General features: G+C 41.3%; 3 long non-coding RNA genes across 6 annotated transcripts in view; 1 reads left to right on the top strand and 2 right to left on the bottom strand.

Annotated features, from left to right (window-relative positions):
* LOC309344669 overlaps nt 1-7,077 on the bottom strand; it is a 50,330-nt gene extending 43,253 nt beyond the window's left edge. Inside the window, exons 1-2 of the long non-coding RNA XR_014157830.1 lie at nt 6,993-7,077; nt 5,807-5,848 (exon numbers count right to left, since the gene is read on the bottom strand). This is a non-coding gene — a long non-coding RNA (uncharacterized lncRNA). The remainder of the gene's footprint in view (nt 1-5,806; nt 5,849-6,992) is intronic.
* LOC309344673 lies at nt 221-15,247 on the top strand. Of its 2 annotated transcripts, none has more exons than XR_014157837.1 (4): nt 221-2,358; nt 11,574-11,953; nt 12,830-12,955; nt 14,953-15,247. It is a non-coding gene; the product is annotated as an uncharacterized lncRNA (long non-coding RNA). The 2 variants fall into 2 exon arrangements; XR_014157838.1 differs by lacking the exon at nt 221-2,358 and adding an exon at nt 4,779-4,966.
* On the bottom strand, nt 11,784-25,166 carry LOC309344667. Of its 3 annotated transcripts, XR_014157828.1 has the most exons (7): nt 25,053-25,127; nt 24,870-24,974; nt 24,120-24,187; nt 22,374-22,482; nt 18,953-19,109; nt 15,262-15,391; nt 11,784-11,914 (listed from the first exon to the last, which is right to left on the bottom strand). It is a non-coding gene; the product is annotated as an uncharacterized lncRNA (long non-coding RNA). The 3 variants fall into 3 exon arrangements; XR_014157827.1 differs by lacking the exon at nt 18,953-19,109; XR_014157826.1 differs by lacking the exons at nt 18,953-19,109; nt 24,870-24,974 and having other exon boundaries at nt 25,067-25,166.
* Nucleotides 25,167-25,234: the final 68 nt, after the last annotated feature.

Below are 25,234 nucleotides of genomic sequence, written 5' to 3' on the forward strand. Positions count from 1 at the left end.
TTTCATTTGGTTGTGGCAAGTCACACTTTTGCCACAACCACAAAAGTGTTCCCACTATCCAAAACAGCTGAAAAACCCATTTTTGACAGCACTGTGACAGCACTGTGACCAGGCATTCAAAGAGATAGCAAATTTATTGACTTTTACCATAGCTACCCCAACCAGTCATCATTTGTGTGTGTGTTTTTAAATATATATTTAATTAATTGATGCTAGCAACCCTAGTCCATTTCAAAGATTCTGGTAACAGGACCAAGCCACAGCTTTCCTAGTAAGAAAAGGCAATAATTTGTAACTATTTCACCATTCAGCTTAACTTTAGGTATCAAAAGCACTGCAGACTGAAATCTATTACATAATTTCTGAAGCTGAACCCACAGTTGCTACCTGTCTAATGAATGTACAGTACATGGAACAAAATCAGCCCTGGAGGAATTGTGTGTTTGGTTTTATCAGTGGCCTGCTGTTTTATCTGAATGTATGGGAAAACTCTTGTTGGTTTTGTAAGCAAGAAGCATTACCACGATGAGTTAGCAAGGCAAAACAAAAAAAAACACTCAGCTCTTTCACCATAGCTCTAATCTTGATTAGCACCTTAACTTTTCTATTTGCTGTGCCTCTGAACTCTGAATGCTGTGCCTTACTGTTTGTTCATACTGCTTAGCTAATTGTCGTACTTTGAAATTCAGGTTAGGAGGATGTAGTGACCCACTTCTAAAGTATACACACAATTCTAGGCAAAATCACAGGTAGTTGCTGCTCTTTAAGTAGTTATAAAAAAATAGGTTCATGTTTTTAACTGCAACCAACGAAGAGAAATTTCCCAAGTTTTCAGGAGCTTTATTCTTTGTCTTAGTTTCAGTGACATAGACAAGCAGAGTGCATATATATACTATCTAGAATTGCTATTAAAATCTCAAAATGACATTCAGTCTTGCACTCCTATAAACTCCTATAAAAGAGGCAACATCTGCATATTCTGCATCTACCATCTGCTCTGTTCTATCTATGCCCCAGCCTAATCTTTAGTAATTACTGTAGCTAACGCTAATGATGCCTAGGAATAAGGCCTTCGACAGTGAAGATTAGAAGCCTGGGCAACTCTTATATAATGCTTCATTTTACGATTGCTTTTTGTGATTCTTCAATCTATGGTCTGTTTTCTCAGTATTTTCATTACTTTAGAGCACTGTAATGAGACTTGTAAAATCTCAGTGTTCAAATTTCCTGGAGAGCGGTGGAGGTAAATAACAAAATACAGCCTCACCAGTCGGAATTGCCCTGGGACATTCAAGAGGACATGAAAATAAACAGTTCCAATAAATATGAATACTTTTTACCTTCATGGACCAATATAAAAAGACAAGGAATTTGCATCATGCAAGTTTTTATCATTATCCCAGTCCACTTAATGTACAATATCTGGAAATTCTAAGAACTAGAATGTATGTAGGTCACCAGTAAAATGTTCCTCTAGGTCCCAAGAGGGAGATACGATTAGGTAGGCAGAACCAAATTTGCTTTGGCTGATGTACATGTATTGATGCTCACAGTAAATTTGGTCAAGATGCACAGCTTTTTGCCCAAATTCTTTCCTGTTATGTAAACACTGGATATTTGATTAGAAGTGAACAGGTCCTCCCTTGATATTCCCCTGCTTATCCACACAAAGATGAAAAAGACACCGGAGGGGTGGGGTTGGGGAATTTTAAGCATTACACTGATGCTATTTCTACTTTACACTGTTCTGTCAAAATATAAGGGTCTATATTATATGTTCATGTCATTGATTCATTTAGCCCAGGGTTGCCTATTCTGGCAGGCAGCACCTTTCATGGTTTTGAGCAAAAGCCTTTATTGATCTGTTACATGAAGCTGTTTTAGCCAGGCTATGCTAGGAATAGTAAATGAGGCCTTATACACAATCCCAGCACTGGTCCTTTCTCATTGTAAACAGAACATCACTGGTGGTTTCTCCATAGCACTATTCCCCCTCCCCGCAACTAAGTTTAGGGGAAATGTTTGGGTTCTAGATAATAGGAAGAATGCAAAGATATCCATGAAAAAGCAGAGGACATCCTGACCCAAAGACAATCACTTGCAGTCTTTGTATGCTACCTCCTCACCCCCCACCCCCAATACTCTCATGTTTCTGGTTACTGCTCTTGCATGCACTACATGTTGCACTCTGATGTCATAAAGACAATTGCAGGTACTCAGGCAGCCGAAATTGGCCCACTTCCCAACACAATGCTTATTAAACTGCAATGGCCTTAGGGTGCTTTTGCATTTCCTAGGTACAGGACTAATCAAGCAGCAGCTCAGTGCTTTGGTTGACATGGTAGTATCTGCGATCTGGTAAGAGTCAGAGCATTACATGGATAGGTGAAGCGTAACCACCATAGGTGAACCACTTTGGTAACCACCATAGGTGAAGCATAGTTTCCACCCAGTCCTCAGTGGAAGTGAGCTGGGAGAAGGAGTGTCCTCACCCATAGCTAATAGCCATAGCTGGTTTGTTTTAGTCAATGACAGCTATTTCCTCAACAGGTACCTCTGCTCTGTGCATCACCCTTGCTTACTGCATACCATTGTGGATTGCTCTAGCAGCAGAGTTGGTAAGAGGATGTTTCGTACATTTTGCTGTCAAAATGCTCCCAGTTGCTGTCAAAATGATCCTAGCTCCTACAACCTGCTAAATGCCGCACTGTGAGCAAAGCCCATGCAGGTCTATCTATACAGGTATTTAGAAATGATCATTATTATCCTTTGATTCTTACTCTTGTCATTTAAACTGGTGGAACACTGGCCCTGGAGAGCAACATATGAATAGCTTCCCAGTACTTTCAACAACAGTGTGTGTGATGCGCACATTGTGTAGCAGATATTTATTAGAGGAGTAATATGTTTATATGAACGTGGAGCATAGATTACAACACTTTTTCAGGTGAAAAAGTAGCAAGCTGTATTAATTAACTCTGATTATTGACATTACTTATAAAACCTGAAATAGCAGGCCTGTTCACTACCACATGGTGCTGTAGGAACAGAGGGATGTGAAGGGAAAGTCAGAAGGAGTAACATACCTTCTGTTGACAAGGAGAACCCCATCAGAATTAGCGGCTCCTGCCCACAGACTCTATAGCATAGTGCATGCTGACACATGTTATTGGGTAGTACTGTGCCCAAATTGCACATAAACCTGCACTTATAGCTTTTGTTCAGGAAGAATCCAGGACAGGTGCTAATGGTAGTTTTTAACCAACACCTTCCTATCGATATACCTCAGCCACTGCTAAGTGCAAAACAGGGTTGATTCTTACAACTTTGGTAGTATAGCTGTAAGTTTTGCTGAGTGATAAATTATTTATCCAGGTTACACTTGAATACACATCCAGGTGGAACATCCATACATCCATGAGTCATTTCTGTTAACCTTCAAGAAAATAACTCAGATTGAATTCACATATGCTATTCACTATTACGGGTCATTTGCAGCTAGATATGATTATATGATAGATAATCTAACTATATTTTTCAAATTGTGGCCTGTGAGTGGCATAAGTAACAAGTACCACGTTGCTTTTGTACGTCTGTAGAATTATGGTTTGTTAACCTCTCACACCATTCTGTCTGACTATCCTTGGTATTTGAGTGTAAAAATGTTCTGGGTTTTTGTTCCTGCCGAAACTGTGGCTTGAATTGGGCTTTGAACCACGATTTCTTAGTTGTGGGGTATCTCTTGAGCTCATGCTTTAAAATACTTGCCAGAGTACTTTTGTATTTATTTTTGTGAATAAAATGTTTACTGTTGAGGTTGTATTTTAATAACATCCTTGTACTCTTCTGTGTGTAGAATCTTTGTTGAACTTTTGGGACGCAAAGCGTCTGGAGAGTTGCAAAACGGAGCCCAGTGAAGAAATTCAGTGACCACAATATGGGGCAAGAGCAGTGATGCCCAAGCGTGCAGCAATTAGAAGGTTTCAAGCGGCTACATATTTACGATCTTATGTAGAACATATTTACATATTTTTGCCACATGTCACTTGCCTTTCGGTGAACCCCACATCCACCAACAGCACAATGGTGACATTCCCAATACACTTATAGTAGTTGATCAGACATTTCTAAGACAGGACATTTGCTGCATAGTATCAGATTCTAATGCTTCTGTTACCATGGGGTACCCAGTGGTAGCAGAGAGCAACAGCTATAGAATGCAACTGACTAAAGACATTGGGAGCAATCCAGAGAACATTTACCTTCTTAAATTGACTGGGGGCGGCCGCCGAGACCACATAACACCGGTCTTGAAAGACCTACATTGGCTCCCAGTACGTTTCCGAGCACAATTCAAAGTGCTGGTGTTGACCTTTAAAGCCCTAAACGGCCTCGGCCCAGTATACCTGAAGGAGCGTCTCCACCCCCATCGTTCTGCCCGAACGCTGAGGTCCAGCGCCAAGGGCCTTCTGGCGGTTCCCTCATTGCGAGAAGCAAAGCTACAGGGAACCAGGCAGAGGGCCTTCTCGGTAGTGGCGCCTGCCCTGTGGAACGCCCTCCCATCAGATGTCAAAGCGATAAATAACTACCTGACATTCAGAAGACATCTTAAGGCAGCCCTGTTCAGGGAAGTTTTTAATCTGTGATATTTTAGTGTATTTTTGGTTTTTATGGAAGCCGCCCAGAGTGGCTGGGGAAACCCAGCCAGATGGGCGGGGTACAAATAATAAATTATATTATTATTATTATTATTATTATTATTATTATTATTATTATTAAATGCCACTGAAATCCTCAACTCTTTGAATTGATGGGGAACCTAAGATCTGGGTGCCAAGTTGGCCCTCTGATCCTCTCCATCTTACCTTCAGAACTCGTGCCAGGCTACATTCATTTTCATGCATCCTCTTTGGGTGTTTGTGTCTGGCTGGCATGTCGCCCATAATTCTGATAATGCTTTACAGAGGTGGGTATGTGAGTGTGTGTAGAAATTAGCGTACTTTGCCAAGCTAAAATTCACATTACTTGCTCTATCCACTTTCTCTCTCTCGCCCTACTCACCACTGGCATGTGGCTGCCCCCCACCCCTGCCATATTGCCCAGAAATCAACAAAAATACTGGCTGGAAAATGCTTCCCTATCCCTCCACTAGAGCTGTTAATTGAGTGCATAAGGCCCCTTGATTTGAGATAAATTCATATGCACCTGTTTTTCATTAGCTCTAGCCTCTTTTCCAACACCATAAGGTAAATGCAAGCTCAGAATGCATTAGGGTTATATTCCAGCAATTATACGTGTTCTTTAATTAAAGGTGTGTTCCCAAAAGGAGAGGGACAGCTTCAGCCTCTTTTAGAGCTCGCAAAAGCCAGGCGATCAGGTGAAGTCTTTCCTCACTCAGGCAGAGTTGTGGCATGAGAAGCTGCACACCTGAGAAATGTGAACCTCTTTTTAGTGCCCTAGTTTAAAAAACCCCCACAAAAAACAGAAACAGAAAGGCTACCTCTTTTCAAACAAAGTCACTTAGCAACTTAGCTTTAAAGGTTAAAATATCATCCAAATATCTGCAGAAAGAGTGGGTGGTTCATCCTGCCTTGACAGCAAAACTCCCACCCATGGTTCCAGCTCTCAGTTGCGAGAAAGATGATGACAAATTTAACAATCTGAGTGCTTTTGTTTTATAGCAGCAAACCCATTCTCTGTATAATGAATTACAAGAAAACTTCAGCACTTTTCGAATGCATGGAAAAGCAAATAAAAAGCCAAACTGAAATGGTTAATAATGATTTGAAATGGATGTTCAGATTACCTTTTGAAGAAGGCAGAGTCTTCTTTCCTTAATGCTTGAGTCCTGCAAATAATGACAAGTAGGCCTGTCAGTAAACAAAGGTACCTGTGGGATCTTCTGCCTCAGGTGCTAAAATAACATGGCTGCTGTTAGATACTGTGCCCACTGGCTTGCAGGGGAGGGATTTCCACTTGCTTTTCCTCCTTAGGTAATCACACATACATGTTTGGTGACTGCAGCGTTTAGTGGTGGGCTGCATATACAACACTACCAGCACAAATAAAACCCCACAAACAGCCCTTTGGACGAACTCTCAGGCAGATTACTTTTCAGCAAAAGGTTCACACACATTTAGCTACTTAATGAGGAAGTGATGAGACGTTTAGTGATGTACACACATCTATTAAGATCAATGTACCTGACAATATGCTAAGAGGTACTACTAAGCATTAAAATCAATATGTGTGCAGCTTGTCCAGAACCACTAATTGTTCCACTCAGTTGTGTGCAACTAGCGCTGGATGAGACTCAGGGTCTCCAAATCCTGATTTCATAAACAACTGTTTTCACCCAAATCTATATGCATAAAAATAAAGGACAGCCAATTTGCTTTCCAGACTGATTCTTTGCATCTAACCCTCCCCCCCCTCAAAGAAGTTTCTATTTGTGTAAAAACTATGGATATCAGGATGAAACCTCCTGTGTGCTGCTGCCAACATGATCAAGTTTTGCAGGTCGTGCTGCTATAGTTGTGCCACTAAGTAGTTCAGGGTCAGGACCTCCCTCACTGGCACACCATGTGTTCATGCATTTTGTCTTCTGCAGCTCAAAATAGCAGAGGCCAAAAGCGTTAACAGAGCCATCAGTGTTATTTATCCAAGAAATGGCTTCAAAAAGAGTGGTCTAATGTTGATTGCTTTCTGTGAAGGACATTTCAGGATTTTTATTCTGATGCTTCATTTGCACCCTTTTGGTACCTTTTCTGCACCCACGGCTGGAAAGAGCTTATTGGGTAGAGAACATTTGTGCCCTCACCCTCAAGGCCATGCAAAGCTGGTAACAGGCCCAGGCCAGATGGGAAATAAAGGCCCCATTTCTGCTTTTACTTATCTATATTTTATCTTGTATTAATGTTTTATGTATCTTCTTTAAAATATTAATATGTTGTGTTAAAGGATCCCCCTTGACTCTCTTTACAATATCCTACCAGAGGGACTCAGAGTAGGCCTCCTGAAAATCATAGGCCCATGCCAATTGGCTCCCCTACCCGCTGCCTCTGTTCGGGCCTGCTCACCCCCATGCCCTTTCAAAAGGCTTCATTGGGTTTTGTTTCAGGCACCATGCAAAACCTGATACTATATTTGGGGGGTCAGAAACAGCGAAATCTCACCAGCTTAGTTAGATAGACTAGCTGGCATGGTTACTTCAACCACCCCCTGCTACAATATATGCTTTTAACTCTCTTTATGGTATCTTAATGCATAATTAGTAAAACTGACAGGTGACAGAACTCAGGTTTGCTTGGTCATTACACAGTCTGTCATGTACTCACAAGAAGGAAGGTTTTCCGGTTCATTCAATAGTGAGGAAAAACAATATGAACATGACTCTGTATTTTCCCCTCATATGTTTTGAAGCTAAGCCCTGGACATTGAAAACAATTTCTGAGAATTAGCCCCTTGGCTCAAGGCTAAGCCATGTTGTTTTTTTCTGGTGAGACACTGAAATGAATTTACACTTGAAGTGACTCATTACATTCAAAATTGAAATGCAGTTATGAAGTAGGGATGAAGTAAAAGATTAGCACCTTGATGGGAGATTCTGGTTTGGAAGTATCTTAATTTCCCGGAGCTTTGTTATGAATGCAAGGTTTCACATGAGCAGCAGGTATAAGTCTTCTATTGTTTGTCCATGTGCAAATACAGCAAGGGGCACATTTATGTGTGTGTGTGTGTGCACCCTCCTCCCTAAACATGATGTAACATGACTACATCCCCAAAGGCGTACTCCTCCATTGTCTCCCAAGACAGACAGATGCCACCAACAACCAGGGCAAGTTTGTATGTATATTATGGACAATTCCTGTGATTGTTTCATGCCTTTCTTGAACTGGAAGGATTTCAGCAATCTATGTACATGTCTCTCCCCCACCCACCATCACAATGCACACTTAGTGGTGGTGTGGCACATGGTTTCTCTGTCCTTGCATACACACAGACCATGAACTGCCTTGAAGGCCTATTGACCCAGTTGGGTTGTCCTGGGATGCTAACCTCCAAGCTCATTAAAAACCTCTGGCTTCCTTACATATTTCAGGAGCAAATATATGTTTCAAAGGAGCCAAGTGGGAATTGTCAGTCCCTGCCAAGATCAGTGGTTCTTGACTCTTTATCAATTCTTGGCACAAAGAATAATAATAAAGATCTTTCAAACCATAACATAGTGGTTAGTTTTAGAGGGCCAAGTTCACAGAGACTTGCAAACGACCCGACATGGTGAAAAGGGGTGTGTGCCAAAGATAATTTTCAGACATTACAGAAGCAATGCCAGCTAGATGTGCAGTTTCTCATACACAAACCAGCAGTGCCTATTTGTAAGATCTGAAGTGAAACTTGCAGGAAGATACATGACTGCTGTAGATGTGCGTCTCCTGCCATGCCAAGAGACAAAATACCTGCACTTGAGCTTTATTGGGCTCATTTGCGCTGAATGAGATCATGTGAATGTTAGAGAAAAACACCACCCAGTTGTATTTTACATCTCCAGACACTCTTTCCAGTGATCCGCTTACATGTCAAGAGGCCACATGTGAAGACCTTACTGTGAAAGTCGGCCTCCTGCCAGATTCAGTACATTCTCTGAACCTTTTATTGAAAGATTCGGGACAGACAAATTCATGGCTTTGTTCTATCTCCATTCTCGAAGATACGCTTCTGAATACCAGTGGCTGGAAGCCTCAGGACAGTGCTGTTGAATTCAGGTCCTGCTTCCTGGATTCCCATAGGTGTCTGGTTGGCCACTGTGAGAACAGGATGCTGGACTAAGATGGGCCACTGGGCTGATCCAGCAGGCTCTTCTTATATTCTGAATGTCATCCAGATTTAGTGCACAGTTAAACCATAGAATTCACTGCCACAAGATGCAGTGAGAGCCACCAACTTAAATGGCTTTTAGAAGAGCTTAGATAAATTCATAGAGGATAAAGAAATCAGTGACTGCAATAGTTATATAATGTCTCTGAGGCAGTGGGCCTCTGAATACCAGTTGCAGGGAAATGCAAACAACAGAGGGCTTTTGCATTCATGCCCTGTTTGTGGGCTTTCCATAGCCTTTCCCACTTGGCCACAACGGAAACAGAATTCTGGACTAATTGGACCTTTGTTCTGATCCAACAGGGATCCTGTAGTCTTATGTTCAACTACATAGGCTACAAAAAGTACTTAGTTGATGGTGTATATTTTAACTTTCTCTTCTGGCATGTGTGCTGTTCCTTTGGCCATTCCTTGCTCCCCCCCCCCCCAAGTTCTTTAAAGAAGTGGTGACATTTCTGTAATGGCATAGCTCATACTAACAGCAGATATTAGATACAGTGCTCAGGACAAAAAGCAAAATGTGCTTTATCTCTCAGCGGGAGCTTTACATTCTTTTTAAAAAGAATACCTTGGCCAAATGATAGAAGGCTTCCTTCCAATACAAAAGTCACTTAATAATTTTTTTTTAATCTGAAGTAGCATTTATCTTGCCTCTGAATTTCAAACTAAAAAGCTTCTCTTCCCCCTCCCTGCTATGCTCAAAGGCTTATGCTGCAGTAGCCTGCCATCTTGTGGACGCTAAAGCAAGTTTGAATTTCTACTTGCCTTCAGTTAGTAAGGAAACCCATTATATTTAGATGATAATGGAAACAACTTCAGTTTTTTAAATAATGCACAGGAAAAACAGAAGTAATGTTTGTGTGAAACTACAGTATGTGCACTGGCTGATTAAGGCTGCAATCCTGTACCCACTTACCTGGATAAGCCCCATGAACTTATTTCTGCATAGACATGTATTGGACTGCAGTGTTGGGCATCCCTATTAGTGAGTTGTAGACTACAGCAGGGAACTTGCATATCATAATGTTCCTTCAAACACACAAATGGTATATATTTTTAAATCTCTAAACACACACATATACACACACACAAAGATAAAGGTTTTAGCCCAGCTGGTTTTCTATTTAAAGGATTGTTTTTGTGGGGGGTGGGGTGGGGGGAATGTCCCACAGAACTGGTACAGTTGAGACACAGGTTTACAACTGGGAGAAAACGAGGCTTTAATTTTCTAAAGAACATAAATATCTTAAGGCACAATACTATGCATGTTTACTCAGAATTCAATGTGGCTTACTCCCAAAATATAGGATTATACCCTTAATAGTCTGTTTTCAAGAAAAAGTTACCTTCCATAGAGATTACAGTTTGTCTTCCTCCCTTCGTTTTTTGTTTGTTTGTTTGTTTGTTTTGTAGGCGGTATCCCTTAGGGCTATAGTGCTGAGCATTCATAGTTGGAAGTAAGTAGTTTTTAAAATCATGCAGTTTGCTTAAAGAGTATGCATTGTCAGAACAGGTCTACTAGCCTGTGACGTTTTATGGAACTATTCATAATATTTTCAGGTATGCTTTTGTAAGCAAATTGTAAACAAAACCGGTATACTATTATTAGGTCACATACATATACAGTAAAGTATATGCCTAGCCAGCTAAAATCAGTAGGCTGGCAAGCTTGAGTCGGTACTAAATGTTCATATTTAAACTTTTATTTACTCCAGTAGAAAGTTGCATGCATGCACAGGGTGGCCACATGCATATCCCTCAAACATCCAATTTTAAGTGAGACACCCCAGAATTACAAAAGCCATCCAGACTTCTGATTCTATCCCAGAATGTCCTGTTTTTGGTCCAACGCTCTCGCTTGAGTGATCTGGCTCCTGCGAGAGCTCAGGGACAAAAAACAAGCATCCCTATTTTGATCAGTTGGAGGATATGTACATGTATCACAAAAAAGGGAAAAGGAATGGAAAACACCACCCACAAAAGGTCAAAAGATGCATACATGAACAGCATAAAGGGGCACAAATAACAAGAGATTTCATCCCAGGCCTGCTTAAGCAATATGTAATATACTCTATCTGGCATTCCATATTTACGTGGTTAAGTAGAGCTCACATAAAATGTGTGCATGAGGAGACTTCAGAGGGAGGAAGAGAGCAATTATTATAAAATGATACTTCATGTAGGTTCCCTTCATTAAAATAGTGTTAGGATGAGATAGGAAGCATGTTGCAAGTAGTTGGAGTATCAAACTTCAAACTGGGTGAACCTGGACTACCTCATCTAAATAGAAGGCGAGCAGAGAACCCTCACATAATATTCATCCATCACCATCACCTCTGCTATTATTATTATTATAGCTCCCCAAGTTTATTAAGAACATAGAAAATTGCCTTATACTGAGTCAGATCTATCTCATTGTTGCTGACACTGATTGGCAGCAGCTCTCCAGGGTTTCAGTCAGGGGACATTTCCAGCCCACATACCAAGAACACGGCAGCATTTCTTGAACAACCAGCCCTGTGAAGTCTCAGCCTAGATTAGTAATTTGTTTTGTAACCCACTCATATACGCCTCAAAATGTAAGAAGGCTTAGTATCAACACTTACCCAGCCTCCTCCTCTGCGTCAACTGCTGAAAGCAGCTCCTCGGGAAACCTTGATCTGCCTGACTCATTAACCTGCTTCTAATTTCCATAGGAAGACACTATTGCGAAAGACCAGCCCAGATCAAATACTCCACTATTCAGAAGGCATCAAAATGTCTTTGTGATGAGTGATACTTAGGAAGATGCTTTATGCTGAGTCACATCACTGGTCCATCTACCTCAGTACTGTGCATGTTGACTAACAGGACTCTTGACTGGAACATCCTGGACATGATGGGGATTAAACTTAGGACTTTTTGCATGCAAAGTACATGCACTACCGCTTGAAGGCAGAAAGGCTGAAGGCTCAATTTTGCTAGACGTTCGTTCTTGATAGCAACCCCAGTGGTGAAGAGCCTGGTTCATCTTTCAAGTATGAAAGACAGAAGGGCTCTGTAAGAGAGAGGAGGAGGAGGCAGAACAAAATTACCGGTGAATGTCTTACGTACTTGTTGCGAGAGTCAGTGTGCCTTGATGTTATGATTCATCTCAAATTATAAAGTGACTATTGCTCAGTAACACAAGCCAAGGTTCTCAAAGTGAATGGCTCTATATGGCCAGCATAGGCCACTTCTTGATACCTGCCATGAATCCGAGTGCCCATGACTCACTATGTGGAGGCTCCTTAATAAATAACTTGATGTGTCTGCACAGTTCCTTGAGGGAAAGGGAGATTTATGCCCTAATTTTCCCACTGCATTGTGACAAGGGCAACTTCCACAGGGTTCAGTCTGCTCTGGCAATATTGGCAGTGGAAGTAACAAGATCAGCCATCCAACCCATGTGATTCACGGATGAGACCACATCATGTATTTGTTTGAACATAATGCTAAACCACAATTTAGTGTAGTGGTGCAGAACCTCTGGCCTAATCAGGCCTGCAAATCCATTTTTAGCAAGCCATACCCACATGATTTCAGACATGAGAAAGTTCAAGGCAGGGTGGCTGTAAAAAGGAAGAATCAGAAGTGTACTCTAAGGGCTCATGCAGACTTCCTTTTGTGACATGCTTTCCAGGAACAGGCCCGTGCTTTAAGGCTCCATGTCTGAGCAGTTTTTGTTTCTCGTCCTAGTGCTTTCCCTGGAAAAACCCACATTTTACCACTGAATCAGAGCAAATGGCAATCCTTGGAAAACCCGACTGCGCTTGGCTCCAATTCAATGGTAAAACACAGGCTTTCCTGGGGAAAGTGTCATGACAAAAAACAAGAAAGAAAACTCTCAGACACGGAGCTTGAAAATGTGGACCTGTGCCTAGAAACACAGAACGAATGGAAGTCTAGATGAGCCCATAATCTTCCTTTGCAGGCAAAATCCAAATGCGTCCACTTTTGTATACCACCCTGAACAACTTGGAGAGAAACCTCGAGTCCTTCCTTTGCAGCCACAAATTGAAGTTACAACCAGATGATGCCGGATGAACTGGGAACCAAGGTACACCTTAAATCCAAATGATCCAATTCAAACCAGTTATCCAAATAGCATAATGACTTCCGATAACAATGCTGAATGTGGAGCGTAATGCTATAATAGATTCAATTTGTTGCTCACCCTTCCCCTCGCCCCACTTAAAGAGCCATGGGTGCTTTGGAAGCAATTTCCTACCTTCTTTTTAATCTAAGCAGTTACATAATGGTTTAAATTGTCAACTGCTTCTTTAAAAATATGTGGGGGCCTATAAGCAATTGCTGAAGGAGAGATTTGTCCCTCTGCTAAATCCATCTTCCCATTCAGTGGTTGGCTCAGAGTTGGAGTTCCCCCACAACCTACAGGGCATGAAGAGACCACTTTTGTACAAGTGCAAGAATTAAGGGTACGATACTCTTCTCAAATAAGAAAATATTTTAAAATAAATAAGGAAATTCAGCACTGTGCTGTGTTAAACGTTCCATCAGTAAGACCTTTTCAGCTTGCCAGATTGAATAATTCCTTCTCTCCTGCCCCCATGTGCTGTTCTGGAGGTTCTCCTGAACCCCCTCAAACCAATTTGGGGGGCCAGGGGATGGGATAGGAGGTGAGGAAGTCCCACTGTGCAACAGGGAGTCCTTGCACAGGGCATCTACTGAAGTGAATCCCGCCCTCAGAGTTTCTTTTAGTGCAGTACTAGCTTGGACTAGCTCAGTAGCAGCTCCTCAATGTGGCCAGCAAGTTTGGAATTAAAACAAGTACAGTGGTACCTCGGGTTACATACGCTTCAGGTTACAGACTCCGCTAACCCAGAAATAGTACCTTGGGTTAAGAACTTTGCTTCAGGATGAGAACAGAAATCGTGCTTCAGAGGCGCGGCGGCAGCAGGAGGCCCCATTAGCTAAAGTGGTGCTTCAGGTTAAGAACAGTTTCAGGTTAAGAACATACCTCCGGAACGAATTAAGTACTTAACCCGAGGTACCACTGTATGAGATAACGTGAAGTACTGTATATCCCTTCTTTCCCCTTGCTTTTCTGCTGTTGTTGCCCCAACCCAGGACAAAAGGGGATTCTGGTCAGAATTCCCATCCATTCCACCCTTCCAGTAATGCCAATAGCAGCAGAGTTCAAGAGACCCTTCCTCTCTCTATCTCCTCCATTTGTTTATGCGCCCAAGAGAGCAGAGAATGAAATCTGCACCCCACATTAAATGTGAAGAGTTAATAGGGGTTGGTGCTGCCAGGGAGGTGGGGAAATGGAGGGCTACGGATCACCACCACAACAGTTCGGAACAAAACGTAGCACTTTTGAGGCACTGAAACAAAGATTCTAAATTGCTAATGTGGCCCAAAGGAAGGCCTGAAGCTTCCTTAAGTAAAGAAGAGCAACACCGTCATCCCCTTTCTATTGTGCCCTACTCTGTGGTGCTGTTGAGTAATTTGTAAGCCCAGACTTTACAGCCGTCCCTGTGTTTTACTTCACTTCCATCAGAATGGGGGTTCAGTAGGCCCTGTTGCATTTGCTGTTGATTCTGCTGTGTGAGTCCCTTGACTTCTGCTCCAGAGTGCTGTCCTGACAGCACCATTGACTCAAATTACTAGCTCTTCACCGCTGAGCTTGAAATGGGAGCTTGCTGCTTTCTCGTTTTCCCTCTCTCTTTTCTGCCCAAATCCAAACAGCGGGCTTTCAGTCAGAACAGTTTCCTTCCCTGCAACATTGGGCCTACCATGTGGTCACTCCCCTCCACGGCTAGAACTCTTACATGTACCACCATGGCGACACACACTACACATTTAAAGCACACAAACAGCCTACTGGAGTCCTGGGAACTGGAAATTATAGCTGGGTTATTATTATTTTTGAAAAAGGGTGAAGGATTTTGAGTGTGGATGGGGACCCTATGTGACCCCACAGATTCCCTCAGTTTTGCACCCTCAGCAACCACGCACACCCTCTGAAGGTTACAAATATATGTAATATATCCTGCTTTGCTAGCACAGTCTCTGACAACTAACATTTTTCAGACTTCATCATTGGCAGGAGCCTGTCTAAAAGAACATTATGAAAAACCCTTGAAGCTATCCTGGTCCAAACATCTGTTCTTGCAAGGTTGCATTAGCAGGGCCATAACTGCATTAGAGTGGAGCTACAAATTCAATACAGTTGGAGATAATGGTGGTATAAGTGTTTCTTCATAGATGATAGTCTAGTGGAGGCGAAATCCGGGAATCAACAGTTTTAAAAAACACAAAAAGCCAGGCTACTGTCAATCCCTTTAATGCACAAGGCACCAAAAGTATTGCAGAAACAATAAAAAGTCCTGTGGCACAGACCTGTTGTCCATTTGTGTTGCAGCAGAATAACATGGATGCTCTTCTGGAATTCGTTGCCATCAAAAGTATTTCAATATAGGAGTGAAATCCAAGCCAGAATTTGAAGCACTTCTCAGTTTCAAATATTTGCCTTAAAAATGAAATAATTCTAATTGTAATGAAAGATTGAACAATACCTTATTTACAAGCAAGTAGCATTAACAACAGGTTTAGTGCTGTCAGTTAGCGATGAAAGGATCTGTTGATTTTGGTTACTTTAGTTTCTCCAGTCTGAAATCTAATTCTCCACATTTCTGCAGCAATTTGTGATTTATTTATTTATTTAAAAATCCTTATGAAAATTCATTGCATTTTAATGAGATCTTCCCCTCATAAAGACATTTTGCATGCAATTTTAACCAATGTACAGATTTGTGCAGGGAATTTCTCCAATATAATGTATTTTTGTATGTTATTTTGACTAATATATTTCTTTTTACACACACTTCCCCCTGATATGTGCATAATTCTAAACACTGTTTGTATGAGAACTGTATGGTGAAATTTGGAAATGTGAATTTTGAAGGATAGCTGTGCTTTGGTTCACATATTTCAGAAAGTGTGAATTTGATAGATTCACCTTTGAATGTGAACTGAATCAAATTTCTTCCGCATCCTTAGTTGTTTACTTATGGAGTTCAGTGGAACTTATTTTCAGGTAAATGTGTATAGGACTGAGATGTTGAAAATATCAACATTTTTCACAGGTACTTCCCATACTCCTGACTGGTTGCACTGCAACTACATCCCAGTAATATAAAATGGAGTCCTATAAATAAGAAACAAGTAGATTGCAGACAAATGTGATGTCCTTAGTATCATTACAGTATCTTTGATAATTAACAGGTGATTGAATACGTATCAGTTTTTAAGAGGACAATCCAAAAATAAGCTAAATGTTTCTACATATTAATGGGAGCCCCTCAGAATGCAGTTGTATATAAGTTTGTAAAGAAATTTATCTAGAGGAACTAGACAGGGATGCCCTTTATACCTTCTGCTCTTTGCTACTGTCATTTATCCGTAAAGGTACCCCTGACCGTTAGGTCCAGTCACAGACGACTCTGGGGTTGCGCGCTCATCTCGCTCTATAGGCCGAGGGAGCCGGTGTTTGTCCACGTACAGCTTCCGGGTCATGTGACTAGCATGACTAAGCCGCTTCTGGCGAACTAGAGTAGCACACAGAAACACCGTTTATTTTCCCGCTGGAGTGGTACCTATTTATCTACATGCACTTTGACATGCTTTCGAATTGCTAGGTGGGCAGGAGCTGGAACTGAACAACGGGAGCTCACCCCGTTGCGGGGATTCAAACTGCAGACCTTCTGATCATTTAACCTTGGGCTATAGCAATAACAGAAAACATACACATTCATAGGATCCAGTATGGATCTTTGGATACTAATATAATCCCTGTGTCTCACTCCCAGAAATCTTATAAATAAGTCATAAGGTTATTATCTAGTTACAGTGAAATATCAGGCTATAAAATAAATTATAAGATAGCACAGTGGCTACGTTACAATGTTTCGAATGAAAATTTAAAAGATGTTCAAGGGATAACCAAAATACCATGGAGAAATGAACATAGAATTAAATATTTGGGAATATGAGTTACAAATAAATTGGAAGATAGAGTAAAGAATGATTGATTGATTGATTGATTGATTACCGAAAGCTATTTCATGAGTAGGAGAAAGAACTGGAATTTTGGAATTTCTTCTCTCTCTCATGGTATGGGAGAAAATCTACTGTAAAATAAATATCCTGCCCATAAGTTTGTTTATTATACTCCTAAACATTCCATTAGTTGCTCCATCTGAAATACTGTCAAAATGGCAGAGACTGAAAGTTTTATATGAAACTAAACACACACACACACACACACACACACACGCACGGTAGCTGCCAACATTCTATTAAAAACCAAGCAGCAGAGGTATGGCAGTACCTAGCATAATAACATAATAACATAAAGTTATTAAAAAACAAAATTGGCAGGCAAGCCGCACCTACAATATACTGTCGGCCCTGGACATTGCCCAGACCTAGAGGATATATAACTGCCCAATCACAGCCATACTAAATTCCTGGGTTTTTCTGCTGTTTTCTATAAGCAACAGCTCTAAGTCCTCTATCACAGAGAGGAAAAAAGGTGTCTAAAATAACTAGATTTTGGACAGCTTGTGTGAGTCTATCAGTTAATGCTATGGTTGCAAGCAGGTGAGAAAGGAACAAAATGTTCTCTTCTCTGAGGAGTCACTCAACAATTCTTAGCACCCTCCATAAACTATAGTTATCAGGATTCTTTGGGATAAAGCATGACTGCTGAAGAGTGCTCTAGATCTATGGAGGAAGAGGGAAAAGAATGAGTTGACCTCATGCCTCTTACAGTTTATAAGGGTATCCAGAAAGCGGATGGGAATTAGGGCTAGCAAAACAAATCCTATATTAAAAAAACTTGTCCTTCTTACATTTCGGAAGTGGCAAATCTTTCATTTTCACTAGTTTATGCACTTTTAAGCAGTTATATCCTAGCACGGGGTGGTTCCATGTCAAAGCACTCTTGAAGCCCACTTGGTATGAAAAGTTGGACCACCCTACACTAGTATATGCAAGTTATACCCTGGCTGGAGAAGTACCTTTCAAAATTCAGAGGTGACAATTTAGAAAAATGGCTTCAATTGGCAGAGTTTCAGAAAATGGAAATTAAGTATTTTACCATATGTAGTGGGATTGTAGTAAAATCAAAAAATTATGGGAAATGATATACAATCAGTTGAAGAAAATGTTCCAATTAACATTTGTAAAAAAGCCTGAAGCGTTTTTGTTAGGGATTGTAGGAAAATACCTGCCAAGGAAACTGAAGAACATCTTCATGTACGCGACAACGGCAGCAAGAGTCTTAATAGCACGAGGATGGAAGAACGAAGAAATCCTGACCAAAGAACTGTGGCAAGAGAAACTGATGGACTGTGCAGAATTGGCAAAATTGACACACAAACTACGTGATAAGGACAACTGTGACTTTAAAGAAGAATGGGAACCTTTTACAAAGTACTTAAAGAAACAGCAAAATGAACTGGACTCCTTGGCAGGTTTTGAATAAACATACACAAACTTTTTATTGGTAACATATAGATAGATAAATTAAGGATCTTTACAATTTTATAATATGCAGAGAATAACATGCGATGAAAAACCAGAGAGAGGAGCTGAGGGTAGTCTGGGGTGGGGTGGGAAGGTTGGGCTTTTTTTTTCTTGGGGAGGGGGGAGGGGGAAATGGGGGGGGATGAAGATTATGTGTTTTTGATAAATTGCTATGTTGAAATTCTTAATAAAAAATATTCAAAAACGAAAAAAAAAAAAGTAAATTAAGTAGGTTTGCTTTTAAATGCATACAGAATTGAAAATTCTCCCCCATACCTACTTGCGGTAAAGCGGGATGTTTCAGGAGAGAAGAATGGAGAAGAGGAAGAACTCTGCAAAGGGGCGGGGGGCAGCGGGGTACACTTGTCCCAGGCCTCGGAAGGCTAAGCTAATAGGCTGTTTTTTTGTTTTGAGTTTATAACTTCATTCTAACAAAACTCCCACCTTGGGCCTCAGACAAGCTCTGCACGGGCCTGCTTCCCATCATTCTCCAGAGACGTACCTTACCCCACTGTCATTCACAGGAAAACCTCTCTTCTGAAGAAGCCTGAACAGCAGGAAAGGCTCTTGCCTGAGGCGACCTGGACTCCTGAACAGGAACACTCTGTGCATGGATTAGGGATACACTGCAAAGATTCTGCTGTAGGGTCCCACTTGTACTGAAAAACAGAGCCCGTCTTAATATGCTCCTTTCAGTCATTTACTTCTAAATAAAAATCCTTTTTATTTAGACATGCAGTTTGAATCACAACATCTGAGACAATCCAAGTTTTAGGTTTCTACAAACAGCATAACAAAGAAGTTCTGGGCTAGGTTTGTACTACAAAGGAATTACCATCAATAAAACTATAAATATTCAGGTCTGTTCACATTAAAGAAAATGCATTGGCTGTGAAGAAAGCACAACCTATGTTGCATGATTTTTTTTTCATGTTGCCAAAATAAATAATTAAAACTAGGCCTGAAATGCAACATTCAGCTTCCAGTTTTAATTTCCAGCTTCTGCAGTTGAACTTGATGTTGAATTGTGTGTGTCTATCATTTTGCAGAACAATACTTTTTTTACCCCTAAATCCTCTTTTGATCAGATTTCCTTATTTTATTTTAAACTATTTATCTGATGTAGGGCACATAGCAAAGACAATGCAAAGCCCTTCGGTCACTGCATTTTCTGTCACTTGATATGAAATTGATTTCATGTCGATATTTTAAAAACAAGTTTAAAAGGGGGAAGGAGTAACAGTTCCAGAGCCCAGCACCAAGGACGAGGCCGCATCCTCATAATACATTTTAAGCATGTGATGTCTCACAGTCCCACAAAGAATCTTAGTAACTGTAGTTTACTCCCCAAAGAACTCTAATTTCCAGCAACCTTAACAAACTACACAGTTCAGGATGCTTGAGGGGCCTGCCATGCGCCTAAAATGTATTGCATGGACATAGCCTGGGACTCAGACCTCTGCCAACGATACCTCTCCTCTTCTCAAAATTCAGAAGTCCTTTTTTTGTTTGTCCACCCCTCTGCAATTGGAGGGCCTTTTTTAGTAGTGAAGCAGCATGCCTCTTTGCAGAAGCAATTAAGATCCTTATTCTACAAGACTGGTTTTTTTTCACATGCTTAATCATTCCAGCTTTAATAACACTTCCTACCAACTCTTTGAGAATATCAGCACACGTGTGGGTGGCAGAAACACAGTGGATATTACATTGATTAAAGTCACACACAAAAAACTACTGAGTAATAGAAATTTTCTGAGCACCTATATACCAGGATCAGTGATATTCAATCCGCCCCCCCCATAAATGATCCAGTAATAGGAAAGGGTAGTAAGATATCTCCAAGTTGTTCAGAGTCAAAAATTACTTAACTACATAGCTTGCTGTTTGTTCTTACATTCACTAAAAATACTGAATCCCACTCTAGATGTGGAGACTTCACCTTAGCATTGCTCACAGACTTAAAGCTCTTCTTTGTGGTTAAGAACTTGCTTTTGTATAATTATGAACGCTGGGATTGTCAGAATGGAGGATTTTGCCCCTGGTACCAAATTCTGTGGTGGAATATATACATAGTCCTCCAGTTCTAATGGGTGCAGTCTACTTAGGGATACACACACACACACACACACACACACACACACACACGGATAAAATCCTGTTTGCAAAACTGCTACAAAATACTACATCAACTGAAATTCTGAGATTAGAGAGCCCATTACTTAAACAAAAAAAATCACCCCTAATGCCTATTTACCAATATATAAGCACATTTCCCCCTTAAACAACACTAATTGACACTAACCCAAATGAGCACAAAATGCTCTCTGTAGCATGACTTCCTGGATTGTAATGATGATTCAAGCTTGTTTGTTTATTCACTAATGTGCATAATCTGAAAATCCACAGCAGGGTTCCTAATTAATATGGGAGAATTAGCAAGAGTCTGCTTTGTAGCTTCCAATTAAACTTCTGCAGAGGCAGAAGAGGTGTTTTGTGCCCTGATGACAAGTTGCTTCTGTGGCATTGCCATCACCCTACCTGCTTTGTGTTTTTTTAATCTACGACAGTTCACATCGACATAATTGGTTCAGTCTTCATCAGAATATTTCATGTCATATTAATTATGCATTTATTTATTTTTTAATGAATGCAGGACCTGCTACTTTAATTATTTTTCAAGCATCACTATCCTGGCCTGCCCACCATCTTCATTCCCCAATACTGACCAGCACTTTATTGTTGAGCATGCCCAGCCACCCAACCATGGGTGTAATATATGTATATATGTATATATGTATATATATGTATATATATATATATTAAAGAGAGACCTCTTCCACTGCCACCTGGTAAGCAGAGTGGGAGCAAAGTCACCAGTGTTGCAGTGGGGAAAGTAGCAGCAGGAACACAGCAGTATGGGGCAGGGGGGCAGAGGACACTTGGACCAGGGTTCCTTTCAGACTTGGTAGCATCATCTGTTCTTTTCAGAGTGGTATAGCCTAAGCAAATGTAGGCTATGATGGATGTTCCATCAGTGTGCAAAAAGGATGGTAGCTTTTTGCTCTTGTTGGCAAGTGATTGCTCTGAGAGTATCCACAGGAGCAATGTTTTAAAATAATTTCCCAAAGAACGTTTTATTCTCTTTATTCAGGATACTAGCAGCCTCAAACTCAGCATTACTCAGAATTCTAAGGTGGGGGAAATCAGTGCATTTTTAAAAAATCAGTGGTTAAAGTCGGTGCAATTTTTAAGTTTCAGTCCACCACCTTGATTCAAAATGGTGTCCAATTGTATCAAAACATAGATGAAACCCTGCTTCTTGACTTTAGGAATCGTTATGCATGATTTCGTTATGATATCTTAAGAGCTGCAGAAATGCAGAGCAAAAAAATGAACAGCTTTCAAAAATGAATAGGAGATTCTGAGATCTCTCTTCATTCTAGCAATTATGGACTTCTTTCTTATACAGGCGGTGACCATTTTGCACAGGGGTTCCATTCCTGCCCCCTGTGTGTTTCGGCGAAGTGTACATAAGCTTTCCCTCTTCAGCCCCACCCCTGTTTTCGGGCAACTTCCGGATCAGCAACAAGAAGTGTGTGACTGTACATCAATTTTGGACGCATGTAAAATGGTCGCTATCAGACTACTATAGGAAGTTAAATTTGACTTCTGTGGGATGGGTTTGATGAGTATGAGAGGGTATATTAACTACAATTTTTCTCTTCATGTGTGTAGGTTAAAGAGGGTTTTAAAATCTCATCCTTGGCAGCAAAATAGAAGCTTTGGGAATTAGGCTGCAAAACCTGCCTTTTGAGCAAGTCCAGCTAATGAAGTAAGCTGGCTTCCCCCTTCTTACCTCACTTAACAAAAAAACAAAAACAAAAAACAATTTGTAAAGTAAGTTTAAAATATGATTTACTTACTTAATAGTCTTGCATTGGTTCACAGCAAAGGCAGCAGTAAAAACTATACAGGCAAAATACTTATATTTTGAGCCTGGAGCTGAAGCAAGCAGTGACATGTCTGCTTTAACTGTTGGTTGAAAAAGAGAGCAAAGAGAGAGAGGGCAACAGGAAGGAGAAGGGTTTGTATCTCTTATTTCTTCCTGCCATATAAATATGCTTAAAGTGGCTTACAGCAGAAATGCAAATCAATACATCATTACAGTATCAAATATAAGTAAATCAATTAATAACTCAAGTTAAATAAATAACACTTAAAATCATCATAAAACAAACTGTCCTTCAGTTAAAACATATCAATTAATAACAAATATAATGATCATCCTAATGTAATCTCATGACAACTATAATATATCTAACAGCCACTGCATGGCAGTACTAAACCAAATTGTACAAAATTAACAAATTTTCATAGGGGCTAAAAGAACTGTGCTCATAGTTCCTAGAAGCTTGATCATATATTGTAAAATAAATAGCAATTAATACTACTATGCTATAAGGTGCATAAGAACTTAAAGTGGTAAAAAATTTCATAGCATTTTTCACAGCAGTTTGATTGCATAAACTGCTAAAAACAACAACACCTCTTCATCGGTCCTCACTGGGACTCTTCTGTCAACAACAAACAGATGGCTTTGATCACCTTTGCTTAGGACTCTCACCACAGTTTCCCATTGAAGACATCAGATAATCCCCAATCCACCTCTCAGATGGAGAATTCTATATTTGTAATTATTCCTCTATATTCCATGGACAAGGCCTTTTAGGATTTTTTCCTGTGAATAGCACTTGAAAGTTGCAATCATATTGTCTTTCAGTGAAGTAGGTCCTTGTAGAATCTCATGCCTTGCTTCACTGACATCATAGCATGCTCAGTCCACAGACTCCGCAACATCTTTTGCCACAGTGGTTTAACAATCAATCCCTCTTCCCAGGGAACCCTGGGAATTATAACTCTCTGAGGGGAATAGGGGTGTCCAAACAACCCTCAGCACCCCTAACAAACAACAGTTCCTAGGAAGCCATGACTATTTAAAGTCGTATGGTACTGCTTTAAATGCATACAGTGGCTGGATTCTGAGACAATGGATGAGGAAGCTGACAAGCAGTTCCATCACCCAGATTTGTTGTAAGTCTGGAAGCTGGCTGAAGATGGACTGAGGTTGGTGGGGCAGTACCCTGTTTCCCCCACTGAACCAGCCTTTATCAATGCTTACCCACCACTGTTGCTACCAGTGGCCACCAACTCTTGCTCCCACAGGCAGTGCTGCAGCCACAGAACTGCCAGTGATTCACCCACTCACCCTGAATGGGCTTACTTGATGGCACCAGAGCTTTTGCGATGAGTGCCAAGGGCTCACTCAGCTCCAGTCTGCACCAGCCATGTTTTGGGTGATATAACATGGCATACCCTGGCCTCCACCCTCAAAACACTACAATGTAATCCCATCCAGGATAGGCTGAGTAACTGGCAACTGCAGCACTACTAAGGAGCAGAACTGGGGGTGGTAGTGCCTGATGGAGGCCCAGGTCAGCATGTGTGGTGGCCACCAGTGGCCCTATGCAGAGGGCCTGCTCAAGCCTTGTCAGTTGTGCAAACAGCCCCTCTTCCTCCCTTGCGGAAATGGTTTATAGAAGTAGCATTCTTGGAGGAGTGGAAGGAGATTGGACCTATCAGTTTTATGGTCAAATGCTGCTTTGCCTTACCTCTTTTATTGCTAGCTGGAATACATGTTCATTCAGTTTCTGTCTCATATCAGTATAAATCCTGGGAACTGTAGTCACACGAAGGGACAAAGAATATCCAGTTAAGAATTGTTGCATACTGTACAAAACTGCGGGGCTTCTAGGGCGAGATAAGGAAATCAATCTGGTTTCAAACCTTTAGTACATACCGTATGTGCATGTAAAACAATTTGTGTGTGGCAAGAAACAACTGTGCAAACGTGTGCTATGTAAAATACTGTACTATGTAAAGCAAATACAGGCTATTCCAGGTTTGGGCAAACAGAGAAACCTCCTCTCTTTCACAAGACCACCTCCTTGTAGGAAATTGCAGATGGAAATGGGTAATGTTCAAATAATGAGGGTGTGCAAATTTTATGAGAAAAACACAGGAATGTCATGTGCAGTGAAGTATCAGTTTGGGCAAATATGGCCACAGACAAACACTTCTTATTTGAGAAACTTCTAAACAGCTTGTAAGGACGAGTACTGAAGTCTGACCAAGCGGTGCAGACTACACTGCGATATATAACATCCCGTGTAGGCCCCATTTTATGACTTCCCTTGCCTGAGGCTAGTACGCCCCTTGCTCATTGAAGAAGGGGTAGAAGATCATTTGTGCCCCCACGGATCTCTGAAGCTAATCTTTCAGCCTCCTGCCTGAGATTTAACATTTCTCTCCCCCACCCCTTCCTCCCAGAGCAACGCGAGCTCTCTGCCGTCCCCACTGACCAGGGCGCAACTGGTGTTTGCGTGCTTGGAGGGGGTCTGTCAGCGCCTGGAGCTGCCTGGCTGAGCAGAGCAGCCTCGACAAGTGGTGTCCCGCCCTCTCCCCTCCTTCACACACACACACACACACACACACACACACACACACACACACACACACACACACACACACACACACACACACACACACACACACACACACACCGTGTTACGTTGCCGTTCAGCGCGCTGCTTTGGGCAGCCTGGCAGAGCTCTAAGGCAGCCTTAGGTGCCGCTGTTGCCGCTGCTGCTCACGAAGAGGCGCCGCGGAGGAGAGACCGAGGCTGCTGCTGCTGCTGCTGCTGCTGCTGGGGGAGCATCAGGTGGAG

Source organism: Podarcis erhardii (assembly GCF_964252035.2).
Source record: "Podarcis erhardii genome assembly, chromosome: 6".
Classification (NCBI taxonomy): Eukaryota; Metazoa; Chordata; class Lepidosauria; order Squamata; family Lacertidae; genus Podarcis; species Podarcis erhardii.